Source organism: Fistularia commersonii, unplaced genomic scaffold (genome assembly GCF_037954325.1).
Source record: "Fistularia commersonii isolate RoL2024-O1a breed Wild unplaced genomic scaffold, RoL_Fcom_v1.0 HiC_scaffold_58, whole genome shotgun sequence".
NCBI classification, from domain to species: Eukaryota; Metazoa; Chordata; class Actinopteri; order Syngnathiformes; family Fistulariidae; genus Fistularia; species Fistularia commersonii.
The window spans coordinates 127501-135000 of NW_028234016.1; positions in this window are offsets into that span (position 1 = coordinate 127501).

A 7500-nucleotide genomic window follows, 5' to 3' on the forward strand; every position below is an offset into this window, starting at 1 on the left:
TCACTCTTCTAAGATGTGTCAATACATTTCCCTCTCCGTCCTTAATCACCCGGACCTGTTGTACATCCTTTCCATCTTTATCTCTCTGTTTCGCCAACCTATATAGATCGTTCTCACCCTCCTTACTATCCAACTGAGCATACAAGTCATCATACGCCCTTTGTTTTGCCTTCGCTACCGCCATCTTTACCTTTCGCCGCATCTCCCTGAACTGCTTTCTGTTCTCTTCAGTCCTCTCAGTATCCCACTTCTTCTTCGCTAACCGCTTTCTCCGTATATACTCCTGCACTTCCTCATTCCACCACCAAGTCTCCTTATCAACTTTCCTTCCAGATGACAAACCGAGTACTCTTCTACCTGTCTCCCTGATAACACTAGCTGTTGTTGTCCAATCATCTGGCAGCTCACCCTGACCACCCAGACCCTTTCTCAACTCCTCCCTGAAAACCGTGCAACGCTCCTCCCTTTTCAGCTTCCACCACTTTGTCCTCTGCTCTGCCTTTGTCCTCGTCATCTACCTTGTCACCAGAGTCGTCGCACAAACCGCCATCCTATGCTGTCTGGCTACACGCCCACCTACAACTACTTTGCAGTCACCGATCTCTTTCAGGTTACCTCGTCTATACAAGATGTAGTCTACCTGCGTGCTCCTACCTCCGCTCTTATAAGTTACCCTATGTTCCTGTTTTTTCTGGAAAAAGGTATTCACTACACCCATTTCCATCCCTTTTGCAAAATCTACCACCATCTGTCCCTCTGCATTCCTATCCTGGATACCATATCTGCCCATCACTTCTTCATCCCCTCTATTGCCTTCACCAACATGTCCATTGAAGTCTGCACCAATTACCACTCTCTCATTTCTGGGAATATTCTGCATCACTTCATCCAACTCATTCCAGAACTTCTCCTTCTCTTCAGGTTCACATCCCACCTGTGGCGCATAGCCACTAACAACACTGAGCATCACACCTTCAATTTCCAATTTCAGACTCATAAGTCTATCTGACATTCTTTTCACCTCTAGGACGTTCCTTACAAACTCCTCCTTCAAGATGACTCCTACTCCATTTCTCTTCTTGTCAGCACCATAATAGTATAACTTAAAGCCTGCTCCTAAGCTTCTAGCCTTACTACCCTTCCACCTGGTCTCCTGGACACACAGTATATCCAGCTTCCTTCTCTGCATCGTGTCCATCAACTCTCTACCTTTTCCTGTCATAGTCCCAATATTCAAAGTCCCTACTCTCAGTCCCAGGCTCTTTCCTTTCCTCCTCTCTCTCTGCTTCCGAACACGCACTCCTCCTCTTCTTCTTCTTCTTGTTCTTCGACCCACAGTAGCCCGATTTCCATTAGTACCCTGTAGGTCATCAGTACCAATGGCGGTCGTTGTTAACCCGGTCCGCGACCCATCCGGTATGGTATAGTTATGGTTGACTCGCATGTTTGGTTTTGGCAAACGTTTTACGCCGGATGCCCCTCCTGACGCAACCCTCTGCATTTATCCGGGCTTGGGACCGGCACAGGGAGACACTGCTCCGTGCCCCCCCCCCCCCCCCCCAAAGGCAGGCTTGGAGAGACACGGGCCAGTGCCGCCCTGAGGCTGCATTACCCTCTCTTTCTTACATTTATTATAAAAATATGCTTATCTTCCTTTTAGCTCATCACACATGTCTTTATGATTTTCAGTCCATGCCTCAGCCGGCCTGAAGCTCCACTGATGCGCATGTGCGGATGCCTCTATCTAGCGGACATAAAATAAAGACAATCATTCAAATGTGAATGAGTCGGCGTGATGCTCCGGGATGTGTGGAGCTCAGGGAGCTCCACGAGTGAGGGAGTTAAGTTAGGGCGGGGGTGCAAGTAGGCTCTAGGATTCCCCGAGTCGGGGCGAGCGATGGGTTTAGAGGCGTATCGCATTGAAGATAATGGCCGCATATCCTTCTTGGACTTTTCTAAAGCCTTTGACTCGGTCGAACATCCATTTATCATAGCAACGCTCGAACATTTTGGATTTGGTTAAATATTCAGGAATGTGATCCGTGGGCTCTATGAGAATATTCATAGCTGTGTCACCCTGCCAAGCGGCACCACTCCGAGCTTCCATGTTGATGTGGGAATCCCCCAAGGTTGCCCCATCTCACCCTATTTATTTATAATTGCTACCGAAATGCTAGCCGTTTATGTTGAAAAGAGCAACGATATCCAAAAGTTAGACGTGCTGGGGACTGAAATTGTTATTAGCCTGCTGGCAGATGACACAACCTTAGTTTTGAAAAATGAACATCAAGTCCCAATAAGTGCCGAAAACAACCAAAACATTCTCCAAGGCTTCAGGATTGTCATTAAACTTAAAGAAATGCAAACTTCTTGCGCTGCATGACTCGCCACTAAAGGAAATCAGCGATGTTTCCATGAAATCAGAAATAAAATACTTGAGCATTTTCCTATCCAAGGACCAAACGTTAAATCAATCCAGGAACATTGAATCTAAACTGCTTAGAGTCAGATACATGGCTTTCAATGACACCCATTTGCTTTCGATCTCAGTGTCTGCCACCGTACGGAAAAAGCGGGGGGTGGGGGGGCATAAGCGCATTCGTGACTATCACTCCAGGGAATCTCAATTGTGGACAGAAAGCGCGGCAACTCCTTTATTAGGAAATGTTTCACAGGAAACTTATTCCCTGGACGTCAAAAAAAAAAAAAAGGATATTTTAAATAAATTTGATGAGGAATCGATTGCCACGCTGCGAACTATGTATCTGACTCTACCCATACCCCTAAGGCAAAAGAGACCCACTTCAAAATTATGACTGACATCTACCCATCTAAGGAATTATCGAGGGTACGCTTTAATTTTGAAGATAATATTTGTACATTTTGTGAAGACAACATTGAAACCACTGACCATATATTTTTTCTCCTTCTCATTCCATCGTCACCAGTTTCCTTCTCAAAAGATGATATAACATTCTGTTTACTTATAAGCAACATAACAGATGAACTCTGTGTCAATGTTCTTTTAGGCCTGGCCAAGTTCTTCATTCACAAGAACAGAATGCAAAAATGCTCCCCAAATTTTAATGTCTTCATAAACGATTTTGAAATATAAAAAAAAAAAAAAAAATCCTTAAAACTTATGGAAAAATCCGAAAACAAAAAAATATAGTTACCCATGTCCGAGGTTCCTTTTTTTTTTGGTAAAAAAAAAAAAAAAAAAACAAAAAAAACAACTTGATTACATGTTACATTCCCCTTGCAATTTTTTTTTTTTTTTTTCGTTTTAATTTCTTATTTGTCTATCTATTGATTTAATTACTTCCTTTTAATTTCTTTTTTTGTCTAGCACTGTAAATTTCTCACAAACCTGTAACACTATTAACTTCTCATTACATACAGAACAAATGTCCTGATGTCCGTTGCTTCCTCATCCCTGGTTGTTTCATTGACATTCAGTTCTACCTTGCTATGTTTATTTGTACATTTGTATATTTGGGTGTACTATTTATGTTCAATTAAAAACAGTTTGATGTCTGAGATTCCTTGTGAACCGCCAACTTAATTACATGTTATATTCCCCTCACAATTTTTTTTTTTTCGTTTTTAATTTTATTTTTCTATCTATTTATTTAATTATATCCTTCTAATTTTCTTTTTTTGTCTAGCATTAAAAATTTCTCGCAAACCGTTAACACTATTAACTTCTGATTACTTACAGCACGAATGCGCTTATGCCCCCCCACCCCCCACCCCCCGCTTTTCCGTACGGTGGCAGACACTGAGATCGAAAGCAAATGGGTGTCATTGAAATGCAGTAACAGGGTGATAACAGCCGTGTTCGAAATGTGTAGGGGCTTATAGGAGAGCAGAAGCACGTCACGCAATTCACCTGAGTTCGGAGGATCGGGAGTACCAGGGCCCATAGCGGAGAAGCGGAAGAGCGGAGTTATGTGTCTCTTCTCAAAGGCGGGGAAGCTGGGGGGCAGCAGGACCCCTTAGACCGGCTAAGGTGAGCCTACTCCGGACAGAGATCACCCGGAGTTATGACTGGAGCTCCCGGACCTCTGGGCACACACATATGTGAATGACTGGATGAGCTAATGTTGGTTTGGTTGTGGATACGTTTCGGCCAATGCTATCAGCACAGCGATGATGAGTTCAGGTGTGTCTGTGTGTGTTTGTGTGTTTGTGTGTGTGTGTGTGTGTGTGTGTGTGTGTGCGTGTGTTTGTGTGTGTGTGAGAGTTTGTTTTTGTGGGTTGGGGGGGGTTCCCGCGGACACGGAGTACCAGGGCCTGGAGCGGATGAGGTGAGGAGCGGAGGAGAGCAGAAGCCCGGACCGTGATTCGCTTGTGTCCAGCGGTTCGGGAGTTCCAGGGCCCGAAACGGAGGAGCGGAGGAGCGGAGGAGCGGAGGAGCGGAGGAGCGGAGGAGCGGAGGAGCGGAGGACAGCAAAACCCCTTTCTGCAATTCGCCTGAGTCCGGCGGATCGGTAGTACCTGGTTCCGCAGCGGATGAGCGGAGGAGTGGAGGAGATGTTTCTCTTCTCAGAGGCGGCGAGGGGGGGGGGGCAGGACCCCTTACCCTTATCCCCCCCGGACGTTTGAGTGGAGCTCCCGGACCTCCGGGCACGCACATGCGAATGACTGGATCACAGGGAGTGCCAGGGCCTGGAGCGGATGAGCAGAGGAGAGGCGGAGGGCAGAAGCCCGGCCCTGTTCAAGAGTTCCAGGGTCCAAAGCGGGGGAGCGAAGAAGCGGAGGAGGGGAGGAGAGCAGAAGAGCAAAAAACTGGCCCGGAATTCACCGAAGTCCCGCGGATCGGGAGTTCCAGGGCCCGGAGCGGAAGAGCGGAGGAGCGGAGGAGAGGAGGAGCGGAGCAAAGCTAAGCCCGTCTTAACAACAAGGAAATTACAGATGAGGCTATAATTTCTAATGAAAACTTTAAATTCTATAGCCACGTATACACTTCGACATTGTCAAAAAGCGATTGTGACTCCTTTCCATTAAATATTCCTCAATATATCCCAAAAATAAACAACAAACAATATATGATTGTTTATATATGTTTATATATAAACAACAAAAAATATACAGTTTGATGTCTGAGATTCCTTGTGAATCGCCAACTTAATTACATGTCGTATTCCCCTTGCATTTTTTTTTTTTGGTTTTAATTTCATTTGTCTATCTATTTATCTAATTATTTCCTTTTAATTTCGTTTTTTGTCTAGCACTGTAAATTTCTCACAAACCTGTAACACTATTAACTTCTCATTACATACAGAACAAATGTCCTCATGTCCGTTGCTTCCTCATGCCTGGTTGTTTCATTGACATTCAGTTCTACCTTGCTATGTTTATTTGTACATTTGTATATTTGGGTGTACTATTTATGTTCAATTAAAAACAGTTTGATGTCTGAGATTCCCTGTGAACCGCCAACTTAATTACATGTTATATTCCCCTCACAATTTTTTTTTTTTCGTTTTTAATTTTATTTTTCTATCTATTTATTTAATTATATCCTTTTAATTTTTTTTTTTTGTCTAGCATTAAAAATTTCTCGCAAACCGTTAACACTATTAACTTCTGATTACTTACAGCACGAATGCGCTTATGCCCCCCCACCCCCCACCCCCCGCTTTTCCGTACGGTGGCAGACACTGAGATCGAAAGCAAATGGGTGTCATTGAAATGCAGTAACAGGGTGATAACAGCCGTGTTCGAAATGTGTAGGGGCTTATAGGAGAGCAGAAGCACGTCACGCAATTCACCTGAGTTCGGAGGATCGGGAGTACCAGGGCCCATAGCGGAGAAGCGGAAGAGCGGAGTTATGTGTCTCTTCTCAAAGGCCGGGAAGCTGGGGGGCAGCAGGACCCCTTAGAGCGGCTAATGTGAGCCTTCTCCGGACATAGATCACCCGGACTTATGACTGGAGCTCCCGGACCTCTGGGCACACACATATGTGAATGAGTGGATGAGCTAATGTTGGTTTGGTTGTGGAAACGTTTCGGCCAATGCTATTAGCACAGCTATGATGAGTTCAGGTGTGTCTCTGTGTGTTTGTGTGTTTGTGTGTGTGTATGCTTGTGTATGTGTGTGTGTGTGTGTGTGTGTGTGTGTGTGTGCGTGTGTTTGTGTGTGTGTGAGAGTTTGTTTTTGTGGGTTGGGGGGGGTTCCCGCGGACACGGAGTACCAGGGCCTGGAGCGGATGAGGTGAGGAGCGGAGGAGAGCAGAAGCCCGGACCGTGATTCGCTTGTGTCCAGCGGTTCGGGAGTTCCAGGGCCCGAAACGGAGGAGCGGAGGAGCGGAGGACGGCAAAACCCCTTTCTGCAATTCGCCTGAGTCCGGCGGATCGGTAATACCTGGTTCCGCAGCGGAGGAGCGGAGGAGTGGAGGAGATGTTTCTCTTCTCAGAGGCGGCGAGGGGTGGGGACAGGACCCCTTACCCTTACCCCCCCCGGACGTTTGAGTGGAGCTCCCGGACCTCCGGGCACGCACATGCGAATGACTGGATCACAGGGAGTGCCAGGGCCTGGAGCGGATGAGCAGAGGAGAGGCGGAGGGCAGAAGCCCGGCCCTGTTCAAGAGTTCCAGGGTCCAAAGCGGGGGAGCGAAGAAGCGGAGGAGGGGAGGAGAGCAGAAGAGCAAAAAACTGGCCCGGCATTCACCGAAGTCCCGCGGATCGGGAGTTCCAGGGCCCGGAGCGGAAGAGCGGAGGAGCGGAGGAGAGGAGGAGCGGAGCAAAGCGGAAGCCCGTCTTAACAACAAGGAAATTACAGATGAGGCTATAATTTCTAATGAAAACTTTAAATTCTATAGCCACGTATACACTTCGACATTGTCAAAAAGCGATTGTGACTCCTTTCCATTAAATATTCCTCAATATATCCCAAAAATAAACAACAAACAATATATGTTTGTTTATATATGTTTATATATAAACAACAAAAAATATACAGTTTGATGTCTGAGATTCCTTGTGAATCGCCAACTTAATTACATGTCGTATTCCCCTTGCATTTTTTTTTTTTGGTTTTAATTTCATTTGTCTATCTATTTATCTAATTATTTCCTTTTAATTTCGTTTTTTGTCTAGCACTGTAAATTTCTCACAAACCTGTAACACTATTAACTTCTCATTACATACAGAACAAATGTCCTCATGTCCGTTGCTTCCTCATGCCTGGTTGTTTCATTGACATTCAGTTCTAACTTGCTATGTTTATTTGTACATTTGTATATTTGGGTGTACTATTTATGTTCAATTAAAAACAGTTTGATGTCTGAGATTCCCTGTGAACCGCCAACTTAATTACATGTTATATTCCCCTCACAATTTTTTTTTTTTCGTTTTTAATTTTATTTTTCTATCTATTTATTTAATTATATCCTTTTAATTTTCTTTTTTTGTCTAGCATTAAAAATTTCTCGCAAACCGTTAACACTATTAACTTCTGATTACTTACAGCACGAATGCGCTTATGCCCCCCCAC